Source organism: Arachis ipaensis, chromosome B10 (genome assembly GCF_059453495.1).
Source record: "Arachis ipaensis isolate K30076 ecotype BB chromosome B10, ASM5945349v1, whole genome shotgun sequence".
In the NCBI taxonomy this organism is placed as follows: domain Eukaryota; kingdom Viridiplantae; phylum Streptophyta; class Magnoliopsida; order Fabales; family Fabaceae; genus Arachis; species Arachis ipaensis.
In genome coordinates this window covers 49,207,972-49,234,151 of record NC_142435.1, presented here as the reverse complement: position 1 = coordinate 49,234,151, position 26,180 = coordinate 49,207,972, and the positions used below count along the sequence as shown (strand labels likewise).

Sequence of the window (26,180 nt, the reverse complement as noted above, 5' to 3'; positions counted from 1 at the left end):
TTTTAGATGTAGTTATCTCTCCTCTCTCTAGCTTTTAAGATTTTTAGTCTTGTTCCTTCTCAATTTCAGATTTCTACCATACTTTAATTTAGGTTTCTTCTACCTTTATTCGTTCTAGCACTTTAGTTATCTACCTTTCTTGTTGATCCCTTTATTTTGCTAATTTAGTTTATGAGTTCATGTGTTACTCTCTATCTTCATCAATGCAATTTATGTTTCATGTTTCTTATTATTCAATTACTTTGTTATTGTTATTTCTTTGCTTTAGTTAGTTTTAGATTTTGCTATGTCTCGTTCGTTTTCTATGTTTTTATGTTATGCCCTCTAAGTTTAGATAAAATGCTTGGTTGGATTTTAAATTAGATTTTTATGTTCTTAACTTGGATTGATCAATTTGAGACTCTTGAGTTATCAAAATTCTTTTGTTGATGGGTGATTGAAATTGCTAGTTGGCTTAGGCTTCACTAAATCTAGTCTTTGATTAGGACTTGTGAACTTAAGTTGATTTTGCTCACTTGAATTTCTTTCATTGTTAGAGGTTAAATAAGTGAAATCAAAAGGAAATTACCATCACAATTGACGATGATAATGAGGATAGGAATTCCAATTCTCAATCCTTGTTAGGACTTTTCTTAGTTGTTATTTTATTTCCTTATTATTTACATTACTTGTCTCTTATCACAAAAACCCCAAAAATACTTTTCCATAATCAATAATAACTACACTTCCCTGCAATTCCTTGAGAAACGACCCGAGGTTTAAATACTTCGGTTAATTTTATTGGATTTGTATTTGTGACAAACAATTTAAATATTGATTGAGGTTTAATTGTCGGTTTAGAACTATACTTGCAACGCGATATTTTTGTGAAAATCTTTACCGACGATTTTACCCACATCAATTTTTGGCTCCATTACAGGGGAATTGCAAACGTGTGCCTTATTATTGGTTATCGTATATATTTTCTTTTTGCTTGTTTGTTAGTTTTTGTTAGTTTTAGGATTTTGTTGCTTATTTTTATTAGCTTTTGTTTTTATTTGCTACTATGAATTCTCACCTCTTCGGCTATGCGTTTGGTTCAAATTATGCTGTAGGGAATGAAAGTTACAATAAGAACATGCATCAAGGACGGGACAATCAAAGGTGGAAGGAGCCTCAAGGATTTGATCAACCCTCTTGGCAACAACCTCCACCAATGTACTATGAGCAAGAGCCATTCCAAGATGCCTATCAATCCAATAGCTATGGTGGACCCCCTTGTAGTTACCAACAAGCCCCACCATATTCCTATGAACCCCTTCCTCAACATAGTTTTGAACCACCATACTCACGAGCCTCATGTTACCAAACACCCCCATATGACCCTAATCCTTACCCACCATACCAAGAGCCTTATGAGCTTTACGAGCCATACTTAGAACCACCCCCATTCTAACACAATTACTCCCAAGAACCACCACCTCAATATACACCACCTCCATATCCCTATCAAGATGAACCATCTTCATATCCTTATCAAGATGAACCACCTTCCTATCATGAACCAGTCTTTCCATGCGATGAACCCTTCCATCCACCCCAACCTTGATGCGGGTGGAAACTATCTCTCAACAAATTTTCTTCGGCAAGTATACCGAATTTGTCGTCAAGTAAGAACTCACAATAGAGTGAGGTCGAATCCCACAGGGATTGATTGATCAAGCAACTTTAATTAGAAGAATGTTCTAGTTGAGCGAATCTAGAATTTGGGTTGAGAGTTACAGAAAATAAAATGGCGAGAATGTAAATAACAGAAAAGTAAATGCTAGAATTAAAGAACTGGAAGTAAATGACTGAAAGTAAATTGCAGAATTGTAAATGGGAATGGGGGATTTGCTCATAAAAGTAAATGGCAGAAATTAAAGAGAATGGGTAAGATCAGAGATGGGGAGTTCATTGGGCTTAGGAGATATTGCAATCCTCCAGATCAAGTTCATTTTCATCTCTTCCTCAATCAATGCACTCATTGATCTCTTTAGCAATCTTAATTGATTGAATTACAAATTCAATCTCTCAAATCTTGATCAATAGCCAATTCCTTGGTCAATTGCTCATGAGAAGAGATGAAGTATGGTCATTGATTATACCACATGCATTTCCCAAATCAAGTATTGAGAGGGTTATAGTCATATACCCATCCAAACCCAATTTGGTCCAGCATGAGAAAGCATTTCTAGCTTGATCTCTTCATTCCTCTTTCAAGGTTCAGAAGAGATCCAAGTTTGAATAGCTTCTTTTCCAAGATAACTACCCAATTGGATGAAGATCGAAAGCTTTCAAGTAAAATCAAGAGAAAAGATAGAAGAAGAATAATGAAAATTAGTATTGATCCATCAAATTACAACAGAGCTCCCTAACCCAATGAAAGGGGTTTAGTTGTTCATAGCTCTAGAAAATGAAAACAAAGATGGAGAATACATCATAAAACTAGAAAATGCAGAGAAGGTAAAATACAGAGAGTAGTTCTCTTTTCCAACTTCCAGAACTTCTAAACAATTCAAAGCTACTCCTATATATACTACTTTTCTCAGCTTCTAGTTGGTTCTTCAAGTCTTGGGCCTTTGGATCTTGAGTTTGAAGCATTTCTCTTCTTTATTTGGGCTTGGCTTTACTTACAGAGAGAAAGTGTGAAGTGGGCAGAGATTTTAGCTCAGGACGTTAGGGGTGTTAACGTTTAGTGAAAATATGAGTTCGAGAACGTTAGTGACAATCAACTTTCTCACTAACGTTCCTAAGTAAAAGCCACGTTAACTTCAACGTTAGTGGCACAAACGTTGCCACTAACGTTGCCTCTAAGTCCTTCGCACACGTTATTGAGACTTAACATTCCCAATAACTTTGAAAAGCCCCCTTTGTTCCCACGTTAGAGCCCACGTTAACTTAGTTAACGTGGCTCTTTAACGTGGGCTTGCCATCCTTCGAGAACATTAGTGACACTCAACATTGTCACTAACGTTCCAAGGTGCCCCTATGTCTCACGTTAGAGTCCATGTTAACTAGGTTAACGTGGCTTCTAACGTGGCCATGCTTAGCCATCCCCAACGTTAGTGACAATGTTGAATGTCACTAACGTTGGCGTTTCTTTCACTCATCAACGTTAGCTTCCACGTTAACTAAGTTAACGTGGCTCCTTGGGGGGTTGTGTGGTTACTTCCAACGTTAGTGACAATGTTGGGTGTCACTAACGTTGTCGACCACTCTTGCTTCTTACGTTAGCTCCCACGTTAACCAAGTTAACGTGGGAGTTAACGTGGTATGTTTCTCCTTAGGCCAACGTTAGTGACAATGTTGAATGTCACTAACGTTGGCGTTTCTCCCCCCTTCTAACGTTAGAGGCCACGTTAACTAAGTTAACGTGGACTCTAACGTGGCCACTTATGAGCATTTGTCAACATTAGTGACAATGTTAAGTGTCACTAACGTTGGCTCAACTTCCCCTCTCCACGTTAGAGTTCACGTTAACTTAGTTAACGTGACTCTTAACGTGGTCAATGATGGCTTCGAGAACGTTATTGGCAATCACTTTTCTCATTAACTTTGCAAGTTACCTCCCATTCCTTGCTTCCTTTGGTCCTGAAATCAAGTAATAGAGCGCATCAAAGTTCTAGTCCAAGTCATGGGTAATGCAGCATATAATTTGTCACTAAACTCATGCAAAATCCTCATGAAATAATGTAAAATGCACAATGTATGCTTGAATCAAGGTGTAAGTGAATATCTACCCAAAACTAGCTTATTTCCTAAGGGAATGCATGAAACTAACCTAAAAATAGTAAAGAAAAGGTCAGTGAAACTGGCCAAGATGCCTTGGCATCAAACCTCCAATGGATGACATCCTTGGTGTTCTTCTTCAAGGGCAAGAGGAGATAAAAATGAGGTACTAAAATTCACGGCCGCCTTGGACGAGGTAAGAAATCGATTAGCCTCCCAACGTTTGGACACTCAAGAAACTCCCATTGCTACGTGTGGAGAATCTAATGAAGAATGTAGCATTAAGGAGAGCCTAGAAACTCCGGTGGAAAATGAGGAATGTTGCTTTGTGTTAGAACAATTGGAAGAAGCTATGATTGTCAAAGAAGAGGAAGAAGTGGTTGAAGATTTAGGAGATGTGGAACCTCCATGGGAATCTAGAATTGTAGAGTATTCCTCCAAGAAGATTGAAATTGATGTTGAGGAGGATAATGCACAACCTACAAGGCATATTCCCTATGAAGAATTAGACGGAATAGATCAAGAGGCAAGTTTCCTTGGTGATGATGATCACAAATCAAGCCAACTTTCTCCCGATAAAATTGAAAGCAACATTGAGGTAGATTTCTCTCAACCTCATATTTATGATTTGAGTGACGGAGAAGAGTTGGATGAACTCAATGAGGAAGAGCTTGAAGGTGAAGAATCTTCTCAAAAGGTGGAAGTCCTTCGACAAGGGTGGACGGGAGTTGAATATGCTTTGTCAAGATCGTTGGAGACTTCTCTACTTAGGTTGCCGTCTACTCCTTCATTTGAGTGGGTAAAACTTATCTCTATTAGCATTATTGTCCCACTTGAGTATGGTATTCTTGAAACGGATGGCCAACTCAAGAGGCTTTGTGGAATGAAGCGTAGGAGAAGGATGTTTAGTTGTTGGAGTTGCAAATCAAAGCTCATTGATAAACCACTATTTTATGGTTTATCTTGTGCTCAATTGAGTGGTTTTTATCAACTCTTTACCCACTTATTCATACTAATCGCATGTTTTACATTTTCTTTCCTGATTTTGTGCTATGATTGAAAACATGTTTCTTTGGCCTTTAAATTGCTAATTATTAATCCTCTCTTATTACCATTAGATGCCTTGATATGTGTGTTAAGTGATTTCAGAGATTACAGGGTAGGAATGACTCAGAGGATGGAAAGAAAGCATACAAAAGTGGAAGGAATACAAGAAGTTGGAGAAATTGCCAAGCTGTCCAGCCTGACCTCTTCGCACTCAAACAGCTATAACTTTAGCTACAGAGGTCCAAATGATTCGGTTCCAGTTGCGGTGGAAAGCTAACGTCCGGGGCTTCGATTTGATATATAATTTGCCATAGTTGCCTTGACGATAAGTGACGCGATCGCATGATCTACGCGGATGCGTCGCAGTTGCGAAAAAAAACCAACGTGTTTGAATTCAAAACCAGCAAATTCTGGGTTGTTTCTGACCCAGTTCTTGACTCAGAAAATACAGATTAGAGGCTATAAAGTGTGAGAATGTATCCATTCACAATCATCAGCTCATAATTCATAATTTTTAGTTTTAGATATAGTTTTTAGAGAGAGAGGTTCTCTCCTCTCTCTTAGGATTTAGTTTTAGGATTTAGGATTATTTCTTCTTCATCACAGATTCAATGTTCCTTTAATTTATTTTTCTACTTTTATTTTATTACTTTAATTGATATTTATCTTTTCAATTTAGCTTATAAACCTTTCCATGTTAGATTTGAATTTATGTTTAAACGTAGTTTGATGTGTTTCAGATTTATGATTGCTTTATTCCATTTATGACGTCTTCAGTTTAATTTAGAATTTTCCCTTTTGGCTTTAGTTAAATAATTGGTGACGCTTGAGTTATCAAACTCGAGGTGTTGACTGAAAATTAGAATTTTTCAAGAATTAATTCGAGTTTCAATAACTCTAGCCTTTCCCAAGGAAAGACTAGAACTTGAGGATTCAAATTAATTCATCCATTTAACTTACCTTCATAGTTAGAGGTTAACAAAGTGGGAGAAAAATCCAATTCTCATCACAATTGATAAGGATAACTAGGATAGGACTTCCAGTTCTTATACCTTGCCAAGAGTTTTATTATTTATTTAAATTAATTCCTTACAATTTACTTTCTTGCCATTTACTATTCTTGCTTTTTATCTTATACATTAAAAATCCAAAATTCTACCTTTTTCATAGCTAATAATAAGTCATACCTCCCTGCAATTTCTTAAAAAGACGACCCGAGGTTTAAATACTCAGTTATCAATTTTATTGGGGTTGCTTAAGTGACAAACAAAACTTTTGTAAGAAAGGAATTCTTGTCGGTTTAGAAGCTATACTTACAATGGGAACTTATTTGTGAAAATTCTAGATCTCACGAGAGTTTCGTTCTTCAAAATGGCGCCGTTGTCGGGGAATTGCAAACGTGTGCCTTATTATTGGTTATTGTAAATATTTGCTTTTTACTTGTTTATTTATTTTTATTTTTTTTTCTTTTTACTTTTTCATAAATTAAGAGGTTATTGGTTTTTATTTAGTTATTAAAAAATTTTTTTCAAAAATTTGTTCTTCGTGTTCATCTTGACCTTCAAGTTGTTCTTAGTTGTTTTCTTCGTTTTGATCTAAAAAATTTTAAGTTTGGTGTCATTTTATTATTTTTCTCTTTCCTCATTAAATTCAAAAATTCAAAATTTAAAACTCAAATTTCAAAATTCAAATCTTTTTTTTACAAAATTCATATCTTTTTCAAAATCTTATCTTATCTTATTTCAAAAAAAAAAAAAATCAAATTTCAAAATGTAATTTTCAAATTCAAAATTTAAATAACCTTTTAATTTAAAATTTGTTTTTATTTTCGTTTTTAATTAATATTATGAGTTCTCACCCCTCTCGCTTTGAGTTTGGTTCCAATGTTGTTGCAAGGAATGAAAATTATAACAGGAACATGCATCAAGGTCAAAACAATCAGAGATGGAAGGAGCCACGAGAATCTGATCAACCCTTCCGGCAACAACACCTTCCACAGTACCACAGACAAAGACCATTCCACGATGCATACCAAAACAATAGTTATGGTGGACCCTTCCGTGACAACCAACATCCACCAAATTACTATAGTCAAGAGCCATTCCAGGGGGCATACCAAGATGATAGATATGATGGACCCCCATCATATGCCTATGAACCTCCTCAACACAACTTTGAACCACCACACTCACAAGCCAACTACCACCATTCACCTCCATATGACCCTAACCCGTATCCACCATACCAACCACCTTATGAGCCAAATGAACCATACACAGAACCACCCCCATTCCAACACAACTACTCTTATGAACCACCGCCTCAATATTCACCATCTCCATATCCTTATCAAGAAGAACCACCTCCCTATTATGAACCCTTTCTCCCAACCAATGAACCCTCATATCCACCCCAACCTCCAATGGATGACAGACTTCGTGTTCTTCTTCAAGGGGAAGCGAAGATGCAAAGGAGTATACTGGAACTCATGACTGCCTTAACCGAGGTAGTAAATATAATAGCTTTCCGACATCTGAGCACTCAAAGAACTCCCATGGCTACATGTGGAGAATCAAAAGAAGAGCAAAGCATGAAGGAGACACTAGAAACTTCAGTGGACAATCAGGAACATGGCTTTGTATTGAAACAAGTGGAGGAAGCCATAATAGTTGCAGAGGAAGAAGTGGTTGAAGACTTAGGAGATGCTGAACCTCCATGGAAAAGTCAAGACATAGAGCCTCCTTCCAAGACGGTTGCATTTGATGTTGAGGAGGGTGTACAACCTCCAAGGCATACCCTGGTTGAAGACTTGGAAGAGGTTGATCAAGAGATGGAGATTCATGAAGAAGATGCACAACCTCCCATGCCCTTGGAAAGCAGTGAAGAGGAGATTGAATTGGAAGAAAGCTACCAAGAGGAAGAGGTTGAAATTGAAGAAGCTTACAAGGAGGTGGAAGTTGTCAAAGAGCAAAAGGGAGTGGAGCTTGCAAATTCATTAGAAATACCTCCCCCTAAGTTGCCATCATCCTTCACAACATTCAAGTGGGTAAAATTCATATCCTTTAGCTTTCTAATTCCACTTGAATATGGGCTACTAGAGACGGATGGTCAACTTAGAGCTCTTTATGGCATTAAGAGTAAGAGGAAGATGGTCAGTGGTAAGAATTGTCCTGCAAGGTTGATTATGGTTGGAAGCTTTAACTTTAAACGCAAAGGTTGGTTTAAAGCTCAACTGAATGGGTCTAGGAAGTTGTTTGACCGCTTTAGTGATAATTCAGATTGCTTGCTACCCGGATGGAATCATAATGATCAACAAGAAGACGGGTGCAAAAGCAAGATTTGGGACCCCGGAATTCATTCTGGCAATCAACACTCTTGGGGCCTTGTCACTTGCTTTAACTTACTTAAGGGCTTTCTGTGCCTAGTTTGGGATCCCGGAGGCCATTGGAATTACAAACATAGGTGGAGATTCCTGGATGAGTTCAAGCACAAGCCACCATAACAAAGGACTCCCCAAATGTCCAACTTAAGGACTTTAACTAAAAGTGCTAGGTGGGAGACAACCCACCAAGGTATGATCGTTCCTTTTTCAATTTTAATTTTATTTCGTTTTGTTTGTTTTTAAAGTTTTATTCTATTTTATTGAACCTGAAATTATTCATAACATCCATATCAGCATTGCATTTTGCATTCTGCATTTTTCATGCATAATAATAAAAAAAATGCACGTGACGCGGCAGCGTCGCTGACGCGTCCGCGTCACCAGTGCATTGGGAAGAAAAGAAGATTGAACAGAGAGTCACGCGAAAGCATGGCTGGAGGCGTGCCTTTGGCACAAAATTGATCCACGCGACTGCCTCGCTGACGCGTCTACGTCATGTGGGAAAAATGCCTCCCATGCGTCCGCGTCACCCACGCGAACGCGTGGCCCTGTGAAATCGACGTAAATGGGTGTATGGCAAAGAGTTATAATGGAATGGGGCTGGACTCGTGCTAGAAGCCCAACTCCTCCCACGCGAACGCGTTCCCCACGCGGCCATGTCGTTTTCCAAAAATGGCCATCCACGTGATCGCGTCAACCACGCGACCGCATCACCCAAAAATTTGGCAAAAAGAGTTTTGAACAGAGAGTTGCGCGAACGCAAGGCTGCACTCGCGCCAATCGCACAAATCAGGCCACGCGAACGCGTGACCCACGCGTCTGCATCACCTGACCTTATCGCGCACCACGCGACCGCGTCACGCACGCGTCCGCATCGCCTCCGCCGCACAGCTTATTCATATCAGCGCCAAAAATCTTATCTTTTCTTCCTCAATCCTAAGTTTTCCTCCCTCCTTTCTTACTTACTTCTTCTTCCCTTCTTTCCCTTCTCATTCCTCTTATCTTTCATTTTATTTTATTTTAATTCATTTTCATACTTTCATTCGTTACATTTTAGTTTAGTGCATATTTTTATTTTTCTTTTCTAAATTCATTATTTTTCCATTGGTGTTAAATTTTCTTATTCAACTGTTACATCTTTTCTTGAATTATTCTGGTGCTTCATGACTTGTTTTATTCTGATTGGGTATTATCAATTATATGTCAATGCTAATTTTTATAATACTGGTATTCCTTTTTCATTGACATGAATTTATATTGTCTTTCATTACCCACACTTCTCCCCCATTTGTTGCAACTTTTGCACCACTGGTATGCCATTTGCTTCCACTATTTTCTCACTTGCATGTTGTAGCTACCATGTAATTGAGACCTTTATTATTTGGAATTAACACCCATATTTTATTTATGTTCTTATCTTTATTTCTGGGTTACTTTCCTTCTTTTTCTCTTCTTTTAGGATGGCCACCGAGGAAGGGAAAGGAAAAGCTTCTAACTGGGGAGACAGGCAAGTCAATCTGCACAATCTATAGAGAAAGAGATCAGTTGGAGTAACCCGTCCACTTGTACATCTTAGCATGCACTGAGGACGGTGCAATCTTTAAGTGTGGGGAGGTCGATACCGATCTCTATGGGTTAGTTAGTTTCTTCTCAACACCAATATTTTATTTTCTTTGTTAATTGCTGTATTTGCATATTTGATTGCATGTTTGTTTGACTTTATGCATATTTTACCACCACTTGGTCAAAGTAATATTTTCTTTTTCAAAAAATTTTTATAGTATTTCATTAATTTTAATTAAAAACTTTTCTATTAAAACTTGTTTGAAGTTGTATTTGGAACATAGTTTAAAAAGCTAAGAACACACAACCTATGAGATTTTGAGCTTATTTATATGGTTACATTATTTAACCATAAATTTTTATTCTTGTGTGTTTTCTTCTCTATGATTGCAATCTTTGCTTTGTTCCATTCTATATGTCCATCATTTAGTATATTTACATGCTTGCATATGATTGAGGCCATTACTTGTTTTAGCTCACTTATCCCAAATAAGCCTACCCTTTTATGTCACCCTTGTTAGCCACTTTGAACTTTTTAACCCCCTTCTATTTCATAACCACATTACTAGCCTTAAGCAGAAAAACAAAATAAAAATCCCAAGTTGAATCCTTGGTTAGCTTAAGATAGATATTGTGTATAATTTAAGTGTGGAAAATTTTATGGGAACATGGGATGATAGGAAAAAGTAGGGAATTAAATTGAATAAGTTATTTGAAATTTTGGGAAGCATGCTCATGTGAAATCAAAATAATTAAATTACCATGTGCATTGAAAAAAAATATTAAGTAATTAAATAAGGGGATACAAAAAAAAAATAATATTACCCCAAATGTGAAATAAAAAGAATCAATGCACATGGGGCAAAATTCAAAAATAAGTTTGATACATGAGCATGTAATACAAAAAGTGAAAAAATTTGGGTAGCTAGGTAAATCATTTTAAATTATATAAAGTATGTATATGTTAGGTGAGATCTTAGACTAATCAAGGATTCACTTTGTTAGCTCACTTAGCCTTATATATATATCCTTACCTTTACCTCAGCCCCATTACAACCCTGAAAAGACCTCATGATGTTTGCATTGATATACTAAATATTTGTTGATTGGTTAGATGAAGAAAAAAGTTTAGAAAGCATGACTAGAGAAGAGTAGAGTGAATTACCCTATACACTTGAGAGATTAGAGTGCATATACACTACAAGTAAGGGTTCAGTGCTTAATTCTATGTTTTCGGCTTTCATGAGCTATCTTCTTCTTGCAAGTCTATTTGTACATCATTTTTATGATTTGAATTAGTGAAATCCAGTTCATGTATGTTCTTGGAATATTTATTTACTTTTAACCAAGTACGTAGAAACATTCTGCATGTAGTTGCATTCATATAGATAGGTTGCATTTCATACATTCTACTATTCCTCTTCACTCTTATAGCTTCTCTTGAGCTTAGCATGAGGACATGCTATTGTTTAAGTGTGGGGAGGTTGATAAACCACTATTTTATGGTTTATGTTGTGCTCAATTGAATGGTTTTTATCAACTCTTTACCAACTTATTCATACTAATCGCATGTTTTACGTTTTCCTTTCTGATTTTGTACTATGATTGAAAACATGTTTCTTTGGCCTTTAAATTGCTAATTATTAATCCTCTCTTATTACTATTAGATGCCTTGATATGTGTATTAAGTGATTTCAGAGATTACAGGGTAGGAATGACTCAGAGGATGGAAAGGAAGCATGCAAAAATGGAAGGAATACAAGAAGTTGGAGAAATTGCTAAGCTGTCCAGCCTGACCTCTTCACACTCAAACAGCTATAACTTTAGCTACAGAGGTTCAAATGATGTGGTTCTAGTTGTGATGGAAAGCTAACATCTGGGGCTTCGATTTGATATATAATTTGCCATAGTTGCCTGATGAGCGGATAATTTATACACCTTTTGGCATTATTTTTACATAGTTTTTAGTATAATTTACTTAGTTTTTAGTATATTTTTATTAGTTTTTAAATAAAATTCACATTTCTGGACTTTACTATGAGTTTGTGTGTTTTTCTATGATTTTAGGTACTTTCTAGCTGAAATTGAGGGACTTGAGCAAAAATCAGATTCAGAGGTTGAAGAAGGACTACAGATGTTGTTGGATTCTGACCTCCCTACACTCAAAGTGGATTTTCTGGAGCTATAGAACTCTAAATGGCACGCTCTTAATTGCATTGGAAAGTAGACATCCAGGGCTTTCCAGCAATATAAAATAGTTCATACTTTGCCCGAGTTTAGATGACACAAACTGGCGTTCAACGCCAGTTCCATGTTGCATTCTAGAGTTAAACGCCAGAAATAGGTTGCAAAGTGGAGTTAAACGCCAGAAACAGGTTACAAACTGGCGTTTAACTCCAAGAGAAGCCTCTACACGTGTAAAGCTCAATGCTCAGCCCAAGCACACACCAAGTGGGCCCCAGAAGTGGATTTCTGCATCATTTACTCATTTCTGTAAACCCTAGTAACTAGTTTAGCATAAATAGGACTTTTTACTAATGTATTAGACATCTTGGGATCATGGGGGCTGGACTCTCAGCCATGCCTGGACCTTGCTCTTATGTATTTTCAACGGTAGAGTTTCTACACACCATAGATTAAGGTGTGTAGCTCAGCTGTTCCTCATGAATTAATGCAAAGTACTATTGTTTATCTATTTAATTCAAGCTTATTCCTATTCTAAGATATTCATTCGCACCCAAGAACATGATGAATGCGATGATTATGTGACGCTCATCACCATTCTCACCTATGAACGCGTGCCTGACAACCACTTCTGTTCTACATGAAGATGAGATAGAATGAGTATCTCTTAGATATCTAATACAGGGGACCGAGTCCGAGATATTAGAGTCTTCGTGGTATAAGTTAGAACCCATGGATGGCCATTCCCGAGATCCGGAAAGTCTAAACCTTGTCTATGGTATTCCGAGTAGGATCTGGGAAGGGATGGATGTGACGAGCTTCAAACTCGCGAGTGCTGGGCGTAGTGACAGATGCAAAAGGATAGGAAATCCTATTCCAGTACGATCGAGAACCGACAGATGATTAGCCATGCAGTGACAGTGCATTGGACCATTTTCACAGAGAGGATGGGATGTAGCCATTGACAACAGTGATGCCCTGCATACAGCTTGCCATGGAAGGGAGTAGGAATGATTGGATGAAGACTGCAGGAAAGCAGAGGTTCAGGAGGAACAAAAGCATCTCTATACGCTTATCTGAAATTCTCACCAATGAATTACATAAGTATCTCTATCCTAGTTTATATTTTAATTATGTTTTAATTGTCAATTCACCATAACCATTTAAATCCGCCTGACTGAGATTTACAAGGTGACCATAGCTTGCTTCAAGCCGATAATCTCCGTGGGATCGACCCTTACTCACGTAAGGTTTATTACTTAGACGACCCAGTGCACTTGCTGGTTAGCGGTACGGAGTTGTGAAAAGTGTTCATCACAATTTTGTGCACCAAGTTTTTGGCACCGTTGCCGGGGAGGGAACGAACAACAATTTCGCATTTGTTTCTGGCAACAACAGTGCCAAATTTTTGGTCTGGCAACAACACCAAGTTTTTGGCGCCGTTGCCAGGGATTGTTCGATTTTGGACAACTGACGGTTCATCTTGTTGCTCAGATTAGGTAATTTTATTTTTATTTTAAGCTTTTTATTTCTTATTTTCGAAAAACACAAAAAAAAATTCTTCTTTTTCGTTTTTCCCAAAATAATTTTTGAAAAATCCAAAAAAATTGATAAAATCATAAAAACCAAAAATATTGTGTTTCTTGTTTGAGTCTGGTGTCAAATTTTAAGTTTGGTGTCAATTGCATCCTTTTTAATTTTTCAAAAAATTTCGAAAATTCATGCATTGCATTCTTCATCATCTTCAAGTTGTTCTTGACAAGTCTTCTTGTTTGATCTTCATATTTTCTTGTTTTGTATCTTTTGTTGTTTTTCATATGCATCTTCAATTTGTTAGTGTCTCAACATTAAAAATTTGTAAGTTTGGTGTCTTTCATGTTTTTCTTTTCTTAAAAATTTTCAAAAATAAGTCTTGATGTTCATCTTGATCTTCAAAGTGTTCTTCGTGTTCATCTTGACATTCATAGTGTTCTTGCATGAATTGTGTGATTTGATCCAAATTTTTCATGCATTGAGTCTTTTTTATGTTTTTCTCTTTCATCATTAAAAATTCAAAAATAAAAAAAAATATATATTTCCCTTATTTCACTCATAATTTTCGAAAATTTGATTTGATTTAGTCAAAAAGTTTTTAAATTTAATTGTTTCTTATGAGTCAAATCCAATCTTCAATTTAAAAATCCTATTTTTTTCAAATCTTTTTCAAAAATCAAATCTTTTTCATTTTTCTTTCATAATTTTCGAAAATTTCAAATTTATTTTTAAAATCTTTTTCTTATTTTATTTCATAATTTCAAAATCTTTACTAACAATTAATGTGATTGATTCAAAAATCCTAAAGTTTGTTACTTGCCTATTAAGAAAGGTTCAATCTTTAAATTTTAAATCATATCTTTTTGTTTCTTATTAGTCAAGTAATCAACTTTAATTTTCAAAATCAAATCTTTTTAAATTTCTTTTTCAAATCTTTTTCAAAATAAGTTTCAATCACATCTTTTCAAAATCAATTTCAAAATCTTTTCTAACTTCTTTTCCAACTTCTTATCTTTTCAAAAATTGATTATCAAATCTTTTTCAATTAACCACTTAACTTTTTGTTTGATTCTTATCTTTTTCAAAACTACCTAACTAACTCTCTCTCTCTCTAATTTTTGAAAATCCCTTCCCTCTTTTTCAAAATTCCTTTTTAATTAATTAATTATTTTAAATTAATTTAATTTCATTTTTCTTTATCGAATTTTAACTTTAATTTTTAAATTAAAAACAAAAACATTTTTATTTTATTTTATTTAATTTTCGAATTCTCTCCCCCTCATCTCTTTCAAATTATTTTATTTATTTACTAACACTTCTCTTTATCTTAAAATTCGAACCCTCTCTTCCTCTTGGTGTTCGAATTTCTCTTCTCCTTTTCCTTTCTTCTTCTACTCACATAAAGGAATCTCTATACCGTGACATAGAGGATTCCATATTTTCTTTTCTGTTTTCTTTATTTTCATATGAGCAGGAACAAGGATAAGAACATTCTTGTTGAAGCTGATCCTGAACCTGAAAGGACTCTGAAGAGGAAGCTAAGGGAAGCTAAAGCACAACTCTTTGGAGAAAATCTGACTGAAATTTTTGAAAAAGAAGGAGACATGGCCGAAAATAATAACAATGCAAGGAAGATGCTTGGTGACTTTACTGCACCAAATTCCAATTTACATGGAAGAAGCATCTCAATCCCTGCCATTGGAGCAAACAATTTTGAGCTGATACCTCAATTAGTTTCTCTGATGCAACAGAACTGCAAGTTTCATGGACTTCCATCAGAAGATCCTTTTCAGTTCTTAACTGAATTCTTGTAAATCTGTGATACTGTTAAGACCAATGGGGTTGATCCCGAGGTCTACAGGCTTATGCTTTTCCCCTTTGCTGTAAGAGACAGAGCTAGAATATGGTTGGACTCATAACCTAAAGACAGCCTGGACTCTTGGGATAAGCTGGTCATGGCTTTTTTAGCCAAGTTCTTTCCTCCTCAAAAGCTTAGTAAGCTTAGAGTGGATGTTCAAACCTTCAGACAGAAAGAAGGTGAATCCCTCTATGAAGCTTGGGAGAGATACAAGGAACTGACCAAAAAGTGTCCTTCTGACATGCTTTCAGAATGGACCATCCTGGATATATTCTATGATGGTCTATCTGAATTATCTAAAATGTCATTGGACCATTCTGTAGGTGGATCCATTCACCTAAAGAAAACGCCTACAGAAGCTCAAGAACTCATTGACATGGTTGCAAATAACCAGTTCATGTACACTTCTGAAAGGAATCCTGTGAGTAATGGGATGCCTATGAGGAAGGGAGTTCTTGAAATTGATACTCTGAATGCCATATTGGCTCAGAATAAAATATTGACTCAGCAAGTCAATATGATCTCTCAGAGTCTGAATGGATTGAAGGAATCATCCAACAGTACTAAAGAGACATCTTCTGAAGAAGAAGCTTATGATCCTGAGAACCCTGCAATAACAGAGGTGAATCACGTGGGTGAACCCTATGGAAACACCTATAATCCCTTATGGAGAAATCATCCAAATTTCTCATGGAAGGATCAACAAAAGCCTCAACAAGGCTTTCATAATGGTGGACGAAACAGGTTTAGCAATAGCAAACCTTTTTCATCATCCACTCAGCAACAGACAGAGAATTTTGAGCAGAATCCATCTAGCTTAGCAAATATAGTCTCTGATCTATCTAAGGCCACTTTAAGTTTCATGAATGAAACAAGGTCCTCCATTAGAAATTTGGAGGCACAAGTGGGCCAGCTGAGTAAAAGAGTCACTGAAACTCCTCCTAGTACTCTCCCAAGTAATACAGAAGAAAATTCCAAGAGAGAGTGCAAGGCCATTGATTTGACCATCATGGCCGAACCTATAAGGGAGGGGGAAAACGTGAATCCTAGTGAGGAAGACTTCCTGGGACGCTCAGTGACCAATAAGGAGTTTCCCTTTGAGGAACCAAAGGAATCTGAGGCTCATCTAGAGACCATAGAGATTCCATTGAACCTCCTTCTATCCTTCATGAGCTCGGATGAGTATTCTTCTTCTGAAGAGAATGAAGATGTCACTGAAGAGCAAGTTGCTAAGTACCTTGGTGCAATCATGAAGCTGAATGCCAAATTATTTGGCAATGAGACTTGGGAAGATGAACCTCCCTTACTCACCAATGAACTAAATGCATTGGATAGGCAGAAATTACCTCAAAAGAAACAGGATCCTGGAAAATTCTTAATACCCTGTACCATAGGCACCATGACCTTTGAGAAGTCTCTGTAGACCTGGGGTCAGGCATAAACTTAATGCCACTCTCTGTAATGGAGAAACTTGGGATCTTTGAGGTGCAAGCTGCCAAAATCTCATTGGAGATGGCAGACAACTCAAGAAAACAGGCTTATGGACAAGTAGAGGACATGTTAGTAAAGGTTGAAGGCCTTTACATCCCTGCTGATTTCATTATCCTAGACACTGGGAAGGATGAGGATAAATCCATCATCCTTGGAAGACCCTTCCTAGCCACAGCAAAATCTGTGATTGATGTGGACAGAGGAGAGTTGGTCCTTCAACTGAATGAGGACTACCTTATGTTTAAGACTCAAGGTTCTCCTTCTGTAACCATGGAGAGGAAGCATGAAAAGCTTCTCTCACTGCAGAGTCAACCAAAGCCCCCACAGTCAAACTCTAAGTTTGGTGTTGGGAGGCCACAACCAAACTCTAAGTTTGGTGTTGACCCACCACATTCAAACTCTAAGTTTGGTGTTGGGAGGTTCCAACCTTGCTCTGATTATCTGTGAGGCTCCATGAGAGCTCACTGTTAAGCTATTGACATTAAAGAAGCGCTTGTTGGGAGACAACCCAATGTTATTTAATCATATCTATTTTATTTTCTTTTTGTTATTTCGTGTTTTATTAGGTTGATGATCATGTGGAGTCACAAAAACTACTGAAAAATCAAAAACAGAATGAAAAATAGCATTAAAAACAGCACACCCTGGAAGAAGAGCATTCAGGCATTTAAACGCCAGAAACAAGCATCTGTCTGGCGTTTAACACCAGAAACAAGCACCAAGCTGGCGTTTAACGTCAGAGACAAGCATCTACCTAGAGTTAAACGCCAGAAACAGGCTACATTTGGGCGTTTAACGCCAGAAACAAGCAGCAGTCTGGCGTTAAACGCCAGGATTACACAACAAGGGCGTTTTACACGCCTAATTGGAGCAGAGATGTTAAGTCCTTGGCCCCACTGGATCTGTAGACCCCACAGAATTCCCACAGGATCTGTGGACCCCACAGGATCCCCACCTACCTTCTTCTTATCTCTTCACCAGTCACATCCATCCCCTCTTCCCCATAAACCCCACCTACCTCACTCACTCTTCCCCATCATCACTTCCACCAATCACCTCCATTACTCCTCCAAAACCGTCATACAACCCACCTACACCCACCCACTCAAATTCAAACCATCACTCCTTCGTTTTCACACATCATAACCACCTAAAACCCTCCTTGGCCAAATACACCTTCTCCATCCATCTCCTCCATTTTCTTCTTCTTCTACTACTTTTTTTCTTCTTTTGCTTGGGGACGAGCAAACCTTCTAAGTTTGGTGTGGTAAAAGCGTTGCTTTTTATTTTTCCATAATCATTTATGACACCTAAGGCCAGAGAATCCTCAAGAAAGAGGAAAGGGAAGACAAAAGCTTCCACCTCCGAGTCATGGGAGATGGAGAGATTCATCTCAAGGGTCTATAGCTCAATAGTAGAGCATTTGACTGCAAAACAAGAGATCATGGACCTCAACAAGAGCATGAGAAAATTCTTCACCATGAAATTCCTGAGATGCCTCAAGGGATGCACCTTCCTCCATAAAACTATTGGGAGCAAATCAACACCTCCTTAGGAGAATTAAGTTCCAACATGGGACAACTAAGGGTGGAGCATCAAGAGCACTCCATCATCCTTCATGAAATAAGAGAAGATCAAATAGCTATGAGGGAGGAGCAACAAAGGCAAGGAAGAGACATAGAGGAGCTTAAAAGCACCATTGGTTCTTCAAGAAGAGGAAGACACCACCCTCACTAAGGTAGACTCATTCCTTAATCTCCTTGTCTATTTATTTTACTATTTTTCGATTTTTGAGCTTTATGTTTTATTTATGTTTGTGTCCTTACTACATGATCACTAGTGTATAAGTGTATATGCCTTAAAGTTGTGAATGTCCTATGAATCCATCACCTTTCTTAAATGAAAAATGTTTTAATTACAAAAGAACAAGAAGTACTTGGTTTCGAATTCATCCTTTAAACTAGTTTAATTATTTTGATGTGGTGACAATACTTTTTGTTTTCTGAATGAATGCTTGAACAGTGCATATGTCTTTTGAATTTGTTGTTTATGAATGTTAAATATGTTGGCTCTTGAAAGAATAAGGAAAAAGGAGAAATGTTATTTGATGATCTAAAAAATCATAAAATTGATTCTTAAAGCAAGAAAAAGTAGTGAATACAAAGGCTTGCGAAAAAAAAAAAAGAAAGAAAAATGGCAAAAAAAGGAGAAAGAAAAAGAAAAAGCAAGCAGAAAAAGCCAAAAGCTCTTTAAACCAAAAAGCAAGAGCAAAAAGCCAATAGCCCTTTAATAAAAAGGATCCAAGGCTTTGAGCATCAGTGGATAGGAGGGCCTAAAGGAATAAAATCCTGGTCTAAGCGGCTAAACCAAGCTGTCCCTAACCATGTGCTTGTGGCGTGAAAGTGTCAAGTGAAAACTTGAGACTGAGCGGTTAAAGTCGAGGTCCAAAGCAAAAATAAGAGTGTGCTTAAGAACCCTGGACACCTCTAATTGGGGACTCTAGCAAAGCTGAGTCACAATCTGAAAAGGTTCACCTAGTTATGTGTCTGTGGCATTTATGTATCCGGTGGTAATACTGGAAAACAAAGTGCTTAGGGCCACGGCCAAGACTCATAAAGTAGCTGTGTTCAAGAATCAACATACTGAACTAAGAGAATCAATAACACTATCTAAATTCTAAGTTCCTATAGACGCCAATCATTCTGAACTTCAATGGATAAAGTGAGATGCCAAAACTATTCAAGAGGCAAAAAGCTACTAGTCCCGCTCATCTGATTGGAGCTAAGTTTCATTGATATTTTGGAATTTATAGTATATTCTCTTCTTTTTATCCTATTTGATTTTCAGTTGCTTGGGGACAAACAACAATTTAAGTTTGGTGTTGTGATGAGCGGATAATTTATACGCTTTTTGGCATTGTTTTTACATAGTTTTTAGTATAATTTAGTTAGTTTTTAGTATATTTTTATTATTTTTTAAATAAAATTCATATTTCTGGACTTTACTATGAGTTTATGTGTTTTTCTGTGATTTCAGGTACTTTCTGGCTGAAATTGAGGGACTTGAGCAACAATCAGATTCAGAGGTTGAAGAAGGACTGCAGATGCTGTTGGATTCTGACCTCCCTGCACTCAAAGTGAATTTTCTGGAGCTACAGAACTCCAAATGGTGCGCTCTTAATTGTGTTGGAAAGTAGACATCTAGGGCTTTCTAGCAATATATAATAGTTGATACTTTGCCCGAGTTTAGACGATACAAACTGGCATTCAACGCCAGTTCCATGTTGCATTCTGGAGTTAAATGCCAGAAATAGGTTGCAAAGTGGAGTTAAACGCCAGAAACAGGTTACAAACTGGCGTTCAACTCCAAGAGAAGCCTCTACACGTGTAAAGCTCAATGCTCAGCCCAAGCACACACCAAGTGGGCCCCAGAAGTGGATTTTTGCATCATTTATTCATTTCTGTAAATCCTAGTAACTTGCTTAGCATAAATAGGACTTTTTACTATTGTATTAGACATCTTGGAATGTTTAGTTCTTAGATCATGGGGGCTAGACTCTCGGCCATGCCTGGACCTTGCTCTTATGTATTTTCAACGGTAGAGTTTCTACACACCATAGATTAAGGTGTGGAGCTCTGCTGTTCCTCATGAATTAATGCAAAGTACTATTGTTTATCTATTCAATTCAAGCATATTCCTATTCTAAGATATTCATTCGCACCCAAGAACATGATGAATGTGATGATTATGTGATGCTCATCACCATTCTCACCTATGAACGCGTGCCTGACAACCACTTCCGTTCTACATGAAGATGAGATAGAATGAGTATCTCTTAGATATCTAATACAGGAGACCGAGTCTGAGATATTAGAGTCTTCGTGGTATAAGTTAGAACCCATGGATGGCCATTCCCAAGATCTGGAAAGTCTAAACCTTGTTTGTGGTATTCCGAGTAGGATCTGGGAAGGGATGGCTGTGACGAGCTTCAAACTCGCGAGTGCTGGGCGTAGTGACAGACGCAAAAGGATAGGAAATCCTATTCCAGTATGATCGAGAACCGACAGATGATTAGCCATGCAGTGACAACGCATTGGACCATTTTCACAGAGAGGATGGGATGTAGCCATTGACAACGGTGATGCCCTACATACAGCTTGCCATGGAAGGGAGTAGGAATGATTGGATGAAGACTGCAGGAAAGCAGAGGTTCAGGAGAAACAAAAGCATCTCTATATGCTTATCTGAAATTCTCACCAATGAATTACATAAGTATCTCTATCCTAGTTTATATTTTAATTATGTTTTTATTGTCAATTCACCATAACCATTTAAATCCGCCTGACTGAAATTTACAAGGTGACCATAGCTTGCTTCAAGCCGACAATCTCCGTGGGATCGACCCTTACTCACGTAAGGTTTATTACTTGGACGACCCAGTGCACTTGCTGGTTAGTTGTGCGAAGTTGTGACAAAGTGTGATTCACGTTTGAGAGCAGCAAGTCTTTGGCGCCATTGTTGATGATCGCAATTTCGTGCACCATTTCCCTGACGATAAGTGACACAAACGCGTGATCTACGCGGATACGTCGCAGTGGCGAAAAAAAACCAGCGTGTTTGAATTCAAAACCAACAAATTCTGGATTGTTTCTGACCCAGTTCTCGGCCCAGAAAACACATATTAGAGGCTATAAAGTGGGAGAATGCATCCATTCACAATCATCATCTCATAATTCATAATTTTTAGTTTTAGATGTAGTTTTTAGAGAGAGAGGTTCTCTCCTCTCTCTTAGGATTTAGTTTTAGGATTTAGGATTAGGATTTAGGATTATTTCTTCTTCATCACAGATTCAATGTTCCTTTAATTTATTTTTCTACTTTTATTTTATTACTTTAATTGATATTTATCTTTTTAATTTAGCTTATAAACCTTTCCATGTTAGATTTGAATTTATGTTTAAACGTAGTTTGATGTGTTTCAAATTATGATTGCTTTATTCCATTTATGATGTCTTCAGTTTAATTTAGAATTTTCCCTTTTGGCTTTAGTTAAATAATTGGTGACGCTTGAGTTATCAAACTCGAGGTGTTGACTAAAAATTGGAATTTTTCAAGAATTAATTCGAGTTCCAATAACTCTAGCCTTTCCCAAGGAAAGACTAGAACTTGAGAATTCAAATTAATTCATCCACTTAACTTACCTTCATAGTTAGAGGTTAACAAAGTGGGAGAAAAATACAATTCTCATCACAATTGATAAGGATAACTAGGATAGGACTTCCAGTTCTTATACCTTGCCAAGAGTTTTATTATTTATTTAAATTAATTCCTTACAGTTTACTTTCTTGCCTTTTACTATTCTTGCTTTTTATCTTATACATTAAAAACCCAAAATTCTACCTTTTTCATAGCTAATAATAAGTCATACCTCCCTGCAATTCCTTGAGAAGACAACCCGAGGTTTAAATACTCGGTTATCAATTTTATTGGGTTTGATTAAGTGACAAACAAAACTTTTGTAAGAAAGGAATTCTTGTCAGTCTAGAAGCTATACTTACAACGGAAACTTATTTGTGAAAATTCTAGATCGCGCGAGAGTTTCGTTCTTCAATCATCAAGGTTGAGATTTCAAGAGCTAATTGCAAGGGTTGGGCTAGTGATCAATTGGTTGGATCTAAGAGAAGAGTTTGGTACTTCATTGAGAGTTCGAATTGCTTACCACCCAGTTGGAACAATGATGATCCACTTAAAGACAGGTGTAGAAATAAGATTTGGGATCCCGGCATATAAGAGGATCAACTTTGGGAGCTCAAAGTTTGTGAAGAACTTCATCAAGGCTTGGTGAATTCACTAGGGAATATTGGAGACTATTGGAAGTCCAAGCGTTGGTGGAAGTTTTCAAATGAGTTCAAGCACAAGCCACCATGACAAGGAGCACATCAAATGTCCAACTTAAGGACTTTAACTAAAAGTGCTAGGTAGGAGACACCCCACCATGGTAATTTCTTCCTATTTTATCTTTTATTTAGATTGGTAATAAGTTGCATTTTTATTTTTAGTTGGGTTTATTTAATTTAAAGTGTGATTTCGCTTGTTTATTAATGTTTGACATCACTTTGGTAGCATGTTCATTAAATAAAATAAAATAAAAAGTGTCGTCACGTGTGCGCATGACCGACGCATACGCGTCGACGCCCCAATTTAGCTCATGCCCAAACCATGCTAGAACGACGCAACAACGCGGTCTGGACAGAGAGTTCTGCCAGAACCGCGCTGAGGGGGTGCCAGGCGCATAACCCGACCCACGCGTGCGCATCACTGACGCGTACGCGTCATTTGCGTTTTTCACCATCCACGCGTAGGCGTGGACGACGTGTGCGCATCGACGCCAGAATTTTGCTGGTCCACTACTTTAAATAGAGAGTTGGGCTATCATTGTGCGAGTGTTGTGCGCTGAGCACAATTCATATCCATGCGTACGCGTGACTAACGCGTACGTATCACTTCCTTATTCCGCAACCCACGCGTACACGTGGGCAACGCTTACGCGACGTGTCCTCTTTTCCTTTACTCTTCTTTCTTCTTCCCTTTCTTATTCTTTCTTCTTCCTTTCTTACTTTCTTCTTCTTCTTCATTTATTTAACTTCTCATCCTTATTCTCTTTCATTCTATTTTGTTTATTGAATTTACATACTTTCATTCATCGCATTTCAACTTTGTGCATGTTTTTATCTTCCTTTCTAAGTTAATTATTTTTCTATTGGTGTTAAATGTTCTTACTCATTTGTCGCATATTTCTTCCATTGTTTTGGCACTTAGTGACTTGTTTTATCTTGTTGGGTGATATTATTTATATGTCAATGCTAATCTTTTATGACACTTGTATTCCTTTTGCATTGATATGAACTTATATTGTCCTCCATGACCCACTCTCTCTCCCTCATTGTTGCAATTCTTGCACTATTGATATGCCATTTGCTTATATTGTTTTCTCACTTGCATGTTGTAGCTACCATGTAGTTGAGAAACATATTATTATTTGGCATTATCTGACCCATATTTTATTTTTTTTCATATCTTTGTTTGTGGGTTATTCTTCTTCGTTTTCCTCTTCTTTCAAGATGGCCATCAAGAAGGAAAACAGAAAACTTCTAAAGGGGGCGACAAATAAGTCCCGCTACACAATCTTTGGAGAAAAGCGCATCAGTTAGCAACCCGTCCAGTTGTACATCTTTGCATGTACTGAGGACGGTGCAATCTTTAAGTGTTGGGAGGTCGATACCGACTTCCATGGGTTAGTTACTTTCTTTTCAACACCAATGTTTAGTTTTCTTTGTATTGAGTTGTTGCATTGCATAATAGATCGCATGTGTAGTTAGTTGCTTGCATGTAGGTACTACTTGATTGAGGTAATATTTTCTTGCTCAAGAAATTTTCTAAAGCATTTCACTAATTCAAATTAAAATTTTTGTTAAACTTGTTTGAAGAAATATAATTTGGAACATAGTTTTAGAGCTCGAACACACAAAACCAGTGAGATTTTGAAAATCATCACTGAGTTGAATTTGACACATATTATCATCATTGAACCTTGAATTTGTTGCTGTCTTACTGAAATAATCAATTAGTTAAACTTTTTTGTTGTTAAAAATTATTATAGTTGAATTTGTTGTTAAAATTATTAATGAGATGAATTTGCTACTGTAAGAATATATTTGAATTTGGTTTCTAGTTAGTTTGTTAATCATTAACTTATTGATATAGATGCAAATGAAAATGAGAGAAATGTCGGTCAAGCTCCAAATTTGTCTTATGATGCCGACTTTGAGATTGCTCCTTGGATTTGTTTACAGATTATGTTATCCTGTGTTATCTCTTATTTACAGAAATTGAGAAAGTATTCTGTACTAGTAACTTGTTTATTATCTATTTTTGCATCATTAGTTATGTCTAAAAATTGATACTTGATTATTATTAATATGTTTGTGAAGATATACATTTTAAATTTTTTATTTTAATTTTATTTTTATAATTTTATATTTTTTAAGTATAACTGGGTCAACCAGGTGAATCAATGACCCATTAATTAAACCAGTGACCTGATGATCTGATCGCATGACTGATGAGCGGATAATTTATACGCTTTTTGGCATTGTTTTTAGGTAGTTTTTAATATGTTTTGGTTACTTTTTACTATATTTTTATTAGTTTTTAAATAAAAATCACATTTCTGGATTTTACTATGAGTTTGTGTGTTTTTCTATGATTTTAGGTATTTTCTGGCTAAAATTGAGGGACCTGAGCAAAAATCTGATTCAGAGGCTGAAAAAGGACTGTAGATGCTGTTGGATTCTGACCTCCCTGCACTCGAAATGATTTTCTGGAGCTACAGAAGCCCAATTGGCGCGCTCTCAATTGCGTTGGAAAGTAGACATCCTGGGCTTTCCAGTAATATATAATAGTCCATACTTGGCCTGAGTTTTGATAATGCAAACTGGCGTTTAAACACCAACTTTTTACCCTTTTCTGGCTTTAACTGCCTGAACTGGCATAAAAGCTGGAGTTAAATACCCAAACTGGCACCAAAGATGGCGTTTGACTCCAAGAAAAGTCTCTACATGTGAAATTTTCAATGCTCAGCCCAAGCACACACTAAGTGGGCCCCAAAAGTGGATTTCTACACTATCTATCTTAGCTTACTCATTTTCTGTAAACCTAGGTTACTGGTTCATTATAAAAACCACTTTTAGTGATTCATTTTGTACCTCATGACATTTTACATCAGAATTTGTATTTTCTATGGCATAAGTCTCTAAACTCCATGGTTGGGGGTGAGGAGCTGATGAGCGGATAATTTATACGCTTTTTGGCATTATTTTTAGTATGTTTTTAGTAGGATCTAGTTACTTTTAGGGATGTTTTCATTAGTTTTTATGTTAAATTCACATTTCTGGACTTTACTATGAGTTTTTGTGTTTTTCTGTGATTTTAGGTATTTTCTGGCTGAAATTGAGGGACTTGAGCAGAAATCAGATTCAGAGGTTGAATAAGGACTGCTAATGTTGTTGGATTCTGACCTCCCTGCACTCAAAGTGGATTTTCTGGAGCTACAGAACTCGAAATGGAGCGCTTCCAATTGCGTTAGAAAGTAGACATCCAGGGCTTTCCAGCAATATATAATAGTCCATACTTTGGCCAAGAATAGATGACGTAAACTGGCGTTCAACGCCAGCTTTCTGCCCAAATCTGGCGTCCAGCGCCAGAAAAGGAGCCAAAACCAGAGTTGAACGCCCAAACTGGCACAAAAACTGGCGTTCAACTCCAAGAAGGACCTCTACACATGCAACACTCAAGCTCAGCCCAAGCACACAC

At 37.0% G+C, this 26,180-nt stretch overlaps 1 non-coding gene across 1 annotated transcript; it reads right to left on the bottom strand.

The window, feature by feature from the left end:
- Nucleotides 1–15,456: 15,456 nt before the first annotated feature.
- On the bottom strand, nt 15,457–15,564 carry LOC148579977 (small nucleolar RNA R71). Its single transcript, XR_015899374.1, has one exon. It is a non-coding gene; the product is annotated as a small nucleolar RNA R71 (small nucleolar RNA).
- Nucleotides 15,565–26,180: the final 10,616 nt, after the last annotated feature.